An 11,978-nucleotide genomic window follows, 5' to 3' on the forward strand; every position below is an offset into this window, starting at 1 on the left:
AGGATTATGCCTGGTGGGGTACATAGTAAATATGTTTAAGTATAAAACAATATATACCATAAAGAGGTACAAATGAAGCCTTGTGAGTGTTCAGAGGAATGAGAGATCACTTCCAACTGGGGGATCATGAAGGCTTCAGGAAAAAGTAATACTGAGCTAGGCCTGAAAGGATGGAAATCCTTCACAGGTACTGACATTGGGAGAGAAGATGGAGGGAAGGAAGAGAAGATTAGCAGCTGTGAGTTTAACACTGGGAATTTTAGGCACTGTGGCATTTGGTGGGGAAGATATTTTGGGCGGTGGGGATTTTGACATGTCTCAAATTACACTGTGCGAGTAGTTGCTTACTCTTCTGTTTATGGGACCAGCGCTGTCTGAGGGTGTGTGACCTGCAAATTTGGCTGGGACAGACTCAGAGAGAGACAAATGCTAATTAAAGCTTCCACTTTAGCTGACTGCTCAGAAAACACAACACATGGGACTATGTTCTAAAGTAACTGCTTAAAACCTTTTATTGACAAATAGCTTTTAGACTTTGTATTGGAGGAGAGAATTCTGGAAGAGATTCTACGAAGCTACACAGCACTGCAAACAGGGGACATTTCAGGACACTTCTGAGGGACCCAGCTTCTTAGACCACCTTACATTTCTTACAGCCTCCTTGTGACCATAGGAGCCTGGCGTTCCGTGGAACAGTAAGCCCAGCAAAGCCTGAGTGAGGCTCTGTAGGGACAGAGCTGCAGTTCCTTCCAGAAACTGATAGATTTGTTACAATTGGTTATAGGTCACTCTCCTGAAATTTTGCAATTACCTCGTGAAATAGGAAACTTCAGATCACATGGGTAGGATATTGCTAATGGGGTGGAAAACTTTTCCAGGCCATTTAAACAGGTTCCTGCCAGTTGCCTTTAAGTGAAAGTTTAAACAAACCTCCTTTCTCAGCTAGGAAAATCAAGATCAATATCTGATTACAGTAAAATTCAGTGCCATTCTGCCTGATTCTTCTGAGCACACAGACCCCACAGAAGGCAGAAGAGCCCAGGTGGATAACCCATAAGTGTCCTGACTCAGACACTTAGGCTGCTTTCCATAGAATGTTTCCAACAGTGTAAGTCACCAATAATCATGGTTGCTATGTTACTGTTGCACAATTCTGTACAGCTTATAAATCATTTTCTTATACATATCTAATCTTCATTAAAAACTCAATGAGGTGAATATTACTCTTCTGCTTTTACGTAGGAGAAAACTGAGTCACAGATAACGTAAGCAAATTATCCTAGACCTCAGGCTGAGTGTGTATCAGTGGTGGGTTTACATCTGGTCTGAGGAGTCTAAGTCCATTTGGGCTCTTGAACAAGATCCAAAGATGAGAGGCAGGGCCAGGAACTGCAGGTGGAGGGGCAAATGCGGAGATACACTGGGCAAACATCTGGTCCTCTAGGGGTCTGCTGTCCCCAGACAGGGACAACCTTTACCAGTCTTCTCTCTGTCTGGGAAGGTAATCAATGGCAGAGCCCCTCAGATCTGGAAGTGACCAAAGGTATGTGTTCAAATCCTTAATTTTTCAGATGAGGCAGCTGAGGTCCAGGGAAGTTAGATGTCTTGCAAAGACTCACACAACTAACTGTTGATAAAGCTAGCATTGTTGCCTAGTTTTCTGCTCTTATACCAGAATTTCTGCCACTATACCTAGATGCTCTTCCTGTTTCATTTTGTCTTCTTTTGACTAAGTAGACATGTGTTTACAATAGAAGATGACTAGGCATTTCTTATGTAAGTGAACTAAAATTGCAACTGCTACTATTCATCGAACGCCTACCGTGTGCCTCACTGTGGCTAGCCATGATTTTCAATCTCCACAGGAGGTCTGCAGAGTCTGTGTTATTATCTCTGTCAGGAGACCAGAAGCAGGGACGAGGAGGCACCTACCAAGACAGTTCTGAGTCCGTGCTCCTTCCACTGTGGGGTGTGGCCTCTGCAATAATTTATCTCTTGTCCTAGAAAACAGTAATGTCTGAATTTTTTATATGGTCAAATATCATTTTTTAGAAATCGCTAAAATTCAAATTGTGTTTATTCCTAGAATTATATCTGATTAAAAAGGGAGATAAGGGAGATGAGTCAGTTATCGCCTTTAAACAGAGTCCTTAGAAGTCTTGATTAATAAGTATTTTTTTTATTAGTCTCTTTTTTTTAATTTCAGCTCATTATGGGGGTACAAAAGTTCAGATTATATATATTGCCCAGGCCCCTCATCCCCCCGAGTCTGAGCTTCAAGCGTGTCCATTCCCTAGACAGTGCGATATGCTCTTTTAGAAAAGAGACATTTTTTTTTTTTTTTTTTTTTCCCGTATTCCTCTAGAGTGCCGGGCAGAGTTCTAGAGGCATTTTTGTATTAATTATTTTCCCCTTCAAATCCAAATACCTTTAGAAGGGCTAAGCATGTTCATCATTTAAACTCAGAGTTACTTTGATATGCTTGCTTTCCTCTTAGCATTTGTGGTATGCCTTCCAATTTTTTTTTTTTTTAAAATAGAAGCATTTATTTTCACTTAAAACTTTGAGGAATGGGGTGGTCTGAGTGCTATGCCTCCCAGGAAGGATTTGGGCCACAGACGGGCAGCATAGAATTGCCTGGTCTTGAGAACCAGCAGTGAACGTGTGTCAGGAGGTGGGAAAATGGTACTGACTGGGAGGTGGGAAAGTGTCAAAGCAAAAGTTTTTGATTTCTATCTTCCCCTGACCCTTTGTGGCTGCTCCTGGCTGGTGTGTCCTGAAACCCTGATGTGGCACGGTGGCTAACGACTGGCTTGAAGTTCTGACCTTGTCCAGCACTGTATAGAGTTGTCCTGATGCATACTTTAGTGTGATTCCAAACACTACACCTCCATCACTTGACTCTGTCTCCTTTCACGTGGGTCCTTTGCTTCCACCTGTGCAGCCTGGGTCACATTCTCTTCCCACAGAAATAGGGCAAGAGACTTCCTCCCTGAAATAGCAGGTACTTTAGCTTCAAGTTTGTCATGACGTTGCCTCTTAACTGGATGTCTTGACTTTTGACTTGGTTTCTGACCCTTTGACTTGCATTACTCTTGGGTGCCTGTGGATTTCCTGGTTTCCAACCGCTGGCTTGGTTTTTACCCTGCAAACTTCATCTTGACTCCTGATATGCATCTGATTCCTGACTGCTCATTGGCTCTGAGTCCTGTGGACTTTCCCCACTCTCAGTCCCTACCTGAAATTCTTAGACTTGTTTTATCTTTCTACCTGGCTTCCCACCTTGGCCCTGGGATGCCTCATCAGCACCAGTCCTGATCCAACAGGGAGAGTCAGCAGGGAAGCGAGAGGACTGGTGAAGGAGTTGACAATCTCACACCTTCATCCAGCATTGGCACAATTCTCATGGTCTTTCTGATCATGGAGTTGATTTTATATGTAATAGGAGTTCAAAGAAGGCTCAAACAGAAGAAATATTTTGTAATCAAGGGACAATAATTGTTATTCTTCCCAGTTGTTGAGTTAGCTATGCCTCTATAAATTGTAAAATAGTGTTTTAAATTTATATTGAGTTCCTGTGGTGTCCTGAAATTGGAGTCAGTCCACCTGTCCAAAGAAGACCAGACAAGACATATTACTGTGATATAGGATATTTGATATAGGGTTCATGGGTGATAATTTCTACTGTTTCTTCCTTATTTTAAAAGTGAACAAAGGTTAGTTTCCCCACAGAGCCTATATTTTTGTAGTAACTTTACCTGTGTGAAATCCTAACTTATCTCAATAGGATATTATTAAAGGAAGGAGAATTTTAACATCCAAGAAACCCAACCCAAATCAAGACCCTCCACTGAGAAAACCAAACTCAATATCTGATCCTAGCATAGTTCTGGCACTTCGTTGTGCAGGTATGTTGAGAGTATACAACTATGGGTAGCTTTCTGTTAAACAAGCTCAAGATTAATTTCTTGGCTGGGCACAGTGGCTCATGCTTGTAATCCTAGCACTCTGGGAGGCTGAGGTGGGAGGATTGCTTGAGCTCAGAAGATGGAGAACATCCTGAGCAAGAGTGAGACTCTGTCTCTACTTAAAATAGAAAAATTAGCTGGGCATGATGGTGACAGCCTGTAGTCCCAGCTACCATGGAGGCCAAGGCAGGAGGATCGCTTGAGCCCAAGAATTTGAGGCTGCAGTGAGCTATGATGATGCCTCTGCACTCTACCCAGGGTGACAGAGTGAGACTCTGTCTTAAGAAAAAAAAAAAAAAAAGGAAATTGAACCTCCCTCCTTACTCTGCCCCCTTCATATTAAAAAAAAAAAAAAATTTAAAACAAAATAAGAAAAACGATTAATTTCTTGTCATTTTCCAAGAATGTATTGATGCATCTGCAAAATAAGATGGGGGTGCATTGCCAAACATCAGTTCTTTCAGACCACAGAATTCACATTGAGCTTATTTCTAGAATTTTAACTGATTGTGACAGATAAGTCGATGAGTCAATGTCATCTCTTAGAAACTCATGATGGTTTTAAGGGCATGTTGTCAACCACTTTTCTAACCAAAATCAAGCAGTTTCAGGTGTGACTTGTAGTCGATTTCCACAATGTCATACTTTAGGCTGCACTTGCGGCTGCTTTGTGAGCTGCAGGGTTTGGTGGGGCTGGGAATGTTGACCTCAGGAAAGGTTTTGGACAGTGCTTGGCAATCACATGACACACCAGCTAGTCCTTCCCGTTATTAACTTGGCACTGACTGGACAAACAACAGGGCATCATTCCCGGTTTATGTTGAAATTCTCTGTTGTCCTTTGAAATCCTAAGTAACAATTTCCTTCAATTGTGCAACTCAAGAAGCCTGATACAGCAATGTGTTTGGCATTCTGTTTCTGGAAATATCTCTTACAGAGGCCACCTATAGGTGTTCTGGAGTTGCTTGAGGGACAGTTTGTGTTGGATGATGCCATAGAGGCCACCAGCTAAGTCTGTGTGGCAATAAAACACGTGCTGTAGAAGTAGAGGCAGAGATAAGCAGGAACATATCTAAGAGGGATGCAGCAACAACTCAAAGGATGCATCACTCAGACAACCAAGGTCGTGGAGAGCAGAACAGAACACCAAGAAAACCATTCCTGATAAACCAATGTGGTAATTGGAAGTGTTTGTGGTGATGTGAAGGAGGACTCCAGAGGCCTCCAGGGTGAGATAAGGCAGCAATCAACATGTCAAGGTAATTTGTTAGCAGTTCTGGCTTTGGGTCGAGGTGTGTAAACCTGCCTGCTGTGATGTATGAAGCCTGCTAAGCCGAGGAAACTTGGCTGTAGAAGGACAACAGCAAAGTAGTGCCTGCTTGGAACTGACAAGAGGAGCCACCTGTACCTGTAAATGGAATCAGGAAACAGAAAGAAGGGCTCTCACGGTGCCACCCAGTACAGGGGTGTGGTGTGGGAATGGGGTACCTGTGATGAGGCCCTGGCTGATCCCACCTCCATCTCATCTTCCTTCCCAGCTGCTGAGTCTTTGGGACATGACTATGGCGAAACTCTTACTGTTTCAGTTCTTCCTTATCCTTTTGGGAAAAGCCCCTTCCCCAGGCTTTAGCATGATGGAATCGGGGAAGGGGTTCTCTGGGAGGACAAGTGTTTTCTCTCCAGGCTGCAAAAAACAAGCCTTAAAAGAGTGTGATTGAAATCTCTAGACAGGAAGTGGTTACCTAGACATAAAAATCACCTTTTTCTGTTCCATCACAACCAGGAGGCATGACTTAAAACCTATAAGCAGTAGACTTAGTATAAACATAAAATGACATTATTTGAAACAAGGAGCTCTTAGGTGCCTGGACTCTGTCCTTCGAGGCCTCTGTCCTTCTGAACTATTTGAGGGACCAGAGGAAGCAACTCTTGACGACCAGCTGTGACTGGCAGGTGGGAACCTGTGACTCTGGGGCAACCTCAAGGTGGTCCCTCAGATTTGGGGCTCTGGAGGAGTCACACATGTGAGTCACAGTTACCCCTCATTTTGCTCCTTTAGATTCCACTTGGATTGGCATTCACACAACTACCATTTCTCTAATAAATAACTCATGTTAATTTTTCAGTGATGGATTTCATATCTCCTTAACCTATGCAGTTCTGCTTTCTGCCTGCCCTGCCTGTTGCAGCCTTTGGATATCATTTTCATCATTTTTATGTTAATGCTACATTCTATAATAAAGAAACTAGTGCTTCAGGTCTCTTTATTTTCCAGCCTGTCCTGTGTTGTCACATGAAGCCCCCCCATATGAGGCTTCGGTTTCATCTGTAAGATGAAGGTAAACCCCGGCCTGGGGACAAGAGGCTCACTCACGTCATCAGCTGATGCGTGGGTGAGTCCAGGCCTGCATCCAGGTCTCCTGATCTCCTCCCTACATCTTTTCCTAAGGCTCCCATAACTCACAGCTCGTGGTGAAAATCAGATTAGGTAATATTCTGAAAGGCATTTTATGCTCTGCAAAGTGACATGAAGATCTTTGCCATTGATTATTGCTAGGGATTTACGCTTCCTAACAATCCTAGTGACAGAGCGAGGCCTCTACTCTTAGAGGAAATTACTTTCCTTCACTGTTTTGTTTCTCCTGCAAACCTCAGGGGAATGGCTTTTAGGCTCTGTAAAAAGTGAACTAACACTTATGAGGTTTTAAACTACAGTTGAAGAAGCTTCTGTTGGCCTTTCCCAGTGTCTGAGCCTTCTCCACTCTCACCGCGAGTTAGAGTTTGTTCTCCTCTGGCAGGAGGGGCCACGATAATAATGTCACCCCCTTTAGGTAGGTGTTTGTTTTTCTCTCTCTTTCTCCCTCCTTTTCTCTTTTCCTCCCTCGCAGGAGTCATGAGGATTATGCTCCTATGTTGTACCTTCATAGCTCAGAGCCACGCTCAGATGATGTTGACTTCCGATGAATGAAAGCCCCCGAGTGAGGAAGATCCTGAAGGTAGAATGTCTCTTTGAAGAGACGGAGGCAAAGACGATCTTAGCAGTGCAGGGACGGGATTCCTTCAGTGCGGGCTTTATGATGAACCAGTTTCTGGCAGGATATAATGGAGATACAAACGGGAGAGGCACTGCATTGCCACAGAAGGTATCAACACTCCCGTGTGGTGGGGCCTTCTGTGCTGAAGTCCGGGACTGGTGGGCACCGGTGAAGTCAGGGTCCCTGCGCAGATGCTCCAGCCATTTGTGTCCGGCCCTGCTGCCACACCACAGCTGTCCACACGGGGGCGCCCGCCCTTCCCACCGTCTTTCCACCTGACCCAAGGCCATTTCAGAGGATCTAAGTGAGTTCTTGGGACCAATAAGCTTCTTTAAGAGGGTTTGATCCCAGAAATAATAAAATTGTAGGATTTTTAAATCCTGAGTCCTAAGAAACCTTACTGTTCAAAGTTCTTACTTTATAGGTGAGGACAACTGAGGCCCAGCGAGGTTAAGATGATGTTATTATCGTGGCCCCTCCTGGCAGAGAAGAACAAACTCCAACTCACGGTGTTCAGACACTGGGAAAGGCCGACAGAAGCTTCTTCAACTGTAGTTTACAACCTCGTACTTTTGTGGCAAAATAGTATCTGTGTTAAGATAATGCAAGTTTCTAATTAAATGCTTTTTTTCCCTACTCAATCTTTTTGTAATCAGGAGAAAGACAGGCTTTTGAAGAACTATGGAGAGTTAGGGCAGATTCAAAAATTACCTGATTTGTTACCTGGCAGTAGTACCCATTTTAAAAGAAAATGGCTTTGAGGTAGTTTTCAAAAACGACCAGGGTCACAAAGATGCACATATAAATTGCAACGTCCCTGTTTACGTTTCCCAGTGCTCTTCATTTCTCTTTCCTGTTTATGATCCCACCTTCTTAATAAGTTACAGAGCACAAGGGGGTACCCACAGGAGCCTCCATTGCATGGCGACCTTTCTTCTTCTTTTTTGTTCATAGACATGGGTTCCTATGAGGGCTCGGAAAAGAGGAGAATAGAAAAGGCACATTTTCCTCATCTTGTTCTCTACTGACTGATTTCCTTTGCAGCTGGGGAATATGAGCCTGGGCTTATTTCCAAGGCTCTGTGTAACCAAGAAATGAAAATGGAAAACTTAGCAGGTGTTCAACAGTTTTCTTCTTTTATTTATAAATATAACCTATTTAAAAGGAGAATTTAAATACATTCAATTAGAGTGTGAAATTATAAAATTAATGGACAGTTTCACCTAGTGATGTGTTGGATATGACCCAGACTGGCTCTCAAGAATGGATTGTTATTCAGGAATTATTAAGAGCCTGTTGAATCATTGGTACCTTGAAATCAGACATGGTGGCATGGAGTATTTACACCATGGAAATTAGCAAATGCTACAAATTAGGGCACCTTCCCCCCCCCCCCCCGTCAAAGAGCCAGTTTGCCAGCACAATATCTTCAGCACCTGAGAATCTCCACTATCCAGAGGCAATCACTGTTAATTTTCTTATGTAAACATCCAAAAATGATTATTCATATGCTAGTATATATACATATATTACTTTACTTAATTTATAGAAAGAGAATCATATTTTAGAAAGTTTCTCGAGTTCTTTCCATAGCAACACATGTAGATCTAATTCACTATTTAAATTATTATATAGTAAGCTATTATACATATGGTAACACTGTAATTTATTTAACCAATTTCTTAATGATGAAACCAAAGCCTTATTTGTGTTTCTACAAGTAGACCATGAGACATGGCTTTGGGTGAAGCACAAGTGAGACAGAGAAATTTGCCTGTTTAAATCAGTATCCAAAAAAGATCTTCCCATTTGATTGGTTTATATGTCTCCTAAATAATTTTTAATTTGCTCCCTATTTGCCACTTTTTTTCCCCTTGCAGTTTATTGAAGAAACTGGGTCATTTTGCTGATTCAATGCCCATGACATCATTTAACATGCTCCTTGTATGCTGTATTTCCTGTAAATTATTGTCGGATGTAAAGGTAGAAATTTGTCCCAGTTTAGTCATGGTAATAAAATAATGATAGATATTGATTGTTAAGCTACATTAATTTTTATTTTCACTATTTTTTATAATAGACTTTACATTTTAGAACAGTTTTATATTTACAGACAGAAAAATTGGGAAGCTGGTACAGAGAGGTCCCATATACTCCCTCTGTCCCTCCTTCTGACAATTTCCCCCATTATGAACATTTTACTTTAGTATGGTACATTTGTTACAATTAATGAACCAATACTGATACATTACTATAAGTCTAGAGTTTATCCATATTTCCTTAGCTTTTACTGTCGTCCTTTTCTGTTCCAGGATGACATTCAGGATACCACATTACATTCAGGTGTCAAGTCCCCTTAGGCTCCTCTTGGCTGTGACAGTTTCTCAGCTCTTCCTTACTTTTGATGACCTTGACAGTTTTGAAGAGTACTGGTCAGGTATATTGTAGGATGCTTTCCTATTGGAATTTGTCTTGTGTTTTTCTCATGATTAGACTAGGGTATGGGTTTTGGTAGGAAGATCACAGAGGTAAAGTGCCATTTGCATCACATTATATCAAAGGTACAGACCATCAGCATGATTTGTGACCACAGATGCTGACCTTGATCACCTGGCTGAGGTGGTGTGTGTCAGGTTTCTCTATTGTAAAGCTCCTCTCCTCTCCCCTCCCTGCTTTTCCATACTTCTGCATTGTTGGAAGGCATTCACCGTGTGAAGCCCACTTTCCCCCTCCTTGCTCACACCCCTCCTTGAGGATGGAGTATGTACATGAATTATTTGGAGTTCTGCACGGGATATTTGTTTCTTCTCCCATTAATTCACTCAATCATTTATTTATATCAATATAGACCAGGATATTTATTTTATACTTTGCATTATAATCAATAATACTTTATTTTGTTATCGGCTTTGGCCAGTGGGAGCTCTTTCAGTTGGCTCCTGTGTCCCTTTGATCTACCCCAACAATGTGGTGTTTTTTTTTTTTTTTTTTTCCTTTTTGAGCATTTTCTTAGTTTCTGGGATGTATTGGTGTTATAGAATAGAAATTTACTTCATTTACGTTAAGTAATTGGGGGGATTAATTTTTATGATAGGAAGTCCATAAAAACATACTCTTCTTTTGTGATGGTTAACTTTGCTTGACTTCCTAAACCACACAGCTCAACAACCTCCCCCCTCCCTTTTAAAAGGTCCGTCATTAACAATTGTTCATTGGGACTTCTAGTTTTTACTTTCGTCTTATTTTCCAACCAAGGCTAAATTTTTTTAAAAAAATATATGACTTATACTTTTCTGTTTCCATTTCTATTTCAGTGAAGATGTAGCCCTATGAAGGTCCTGGCTTTACGTGTGTGTGTGTGTGTGTGTGTGTGTGTGCGCGCGCATGTGTGGGTGTAGGGGGTGGAGTGTCAGTTCCCATTCCACACTGCTGTTTGCGCAGGTCTCCTGTCCCTGAAGCCAAGATTTGGGCAAATGAGATAACCTCATCCCCTTCTCATTTTTCATTGTGGCTTTCCCGCTCCTTTTTATATTGTCTCTTGGGGGCTTTCTTTTGCTTTTTTGTAGATCAACCATGCATTTAAAAGCATGTTTGTTATATTTTTCCCAGAACTCCCAAATCTTTTATATTTTGAATTTTCTTAGTCTGTTATATTGCCAAAAATGGAAGTTCTATTCTTCACTCCCTTTTTTTATCCAATTTTTTATTTTGAGAAATTAAAAAAAAAATGACAACATATAATTTCAAATAAATCTTATCCTCCACCCAGAATTGGAAATTTTTTGATTTATTCCATGAATATTTATGTACCATATACTGTTCTAGAAACTTAAGATAAATCAGTGAAGAAAACAAAAATCACTTTTTCCATGGAGTTGACATTCTAGCAGGAGAAACAGACAATGAATAATAAACATAATATACAATTATATTATGTAGTATGTATAATGGGATAAATGCTCAGGGACAGTAAAAATAAAACATTTAGAGCAAGAGTATGGGAGGAAGACTGACTTTTTTCTTTGTAAATAAGTTGGTCCTTCTAGGCCCCATTGAAATGATGACATCTGAGTAAGACTTGAAGGAGATGAGAGAGTTGACCAGGTGCATTTCTTGGGGAAGGGCATTTTAAGCAGAGGGAACAGCTAGTGCAAAGGCCTTAAAGTGAGAGTGTGCCTGATGGGTGTGAGGAAAAGTAAGAAGGCCTGTGTAGCTGAGCAGAGTGGAAAATCCTAAGAAATGAGATGCAAGAGGAGAAAAGGGGACTGACCATGGAGGGACTTGTGAGCCATGCTAAGGACTTTTGCTATTCTAAGTGACATGGGAGTCGTTGAAGGTGGTTCTTCCCCCTCCCCCCACCCAGGAATAATACAAAGAACTTTTTGTTTTCTAAACTATGTGAGAGAAAGTTGCCAGTGTGATACCAGATTGCCCCTGCTATGGTTTGAATGTCTGTGTCCCCCGCCCCAAGTTCATATGTTGGAATGTAAGACCCAGTGTGATAGCATTAAGAGGTGGGGCTGTTAGGAGGTGATTAAGTCATAAAGGCTCCACCCTCAGGAGTGGAATTTGTGACCTTACAAAAGCCTCAAGGGAACTAGCCAGACCTTTTTGCCCTTTTATCCTTTCTTCTGTATGAGACATAGCATTTGAGGCATCATCTTGGAAGCAGAGCCTGCTCCTTAGCCGGACACTAAACCTGCTAGCACCTTGGTCTTGTACTTCCCAGCCTCCAGAATTGTGAAAAACAAATTACTATTATTTGTAAATTACCTAGTTTGTGGTATTTTGTTACAGCAGTAGAGATGGACAAAGATAACCCCCAAATACTTTAATATATAATTTCTACAAACAAGGACATTTTCCTTTATAACTACAACCATCAAAATCAAGAAATTAGTGCTGATATATTACTACCATCCCATTCTCAGATCCTCTTCAAATTCAGTTTGTTCCAAATATGTCCTTTCTATAG

This window comes from Eulemur rufifrons, chromosome 8, assembly GCF_041146395.1.
Source record: "Eulemur rufifrons isolate Redbay chromosome 8, OSU_ERuf_1, whole genome shotgun sequence".
In the NCBI taxonomy this organism is placed as follows: domain Eukaryota; kingdom Metazoa; phylum Chordata; class Mammalia; order Primates; family Lemuridae; genus Eulemur; species Eulemur rufifrons.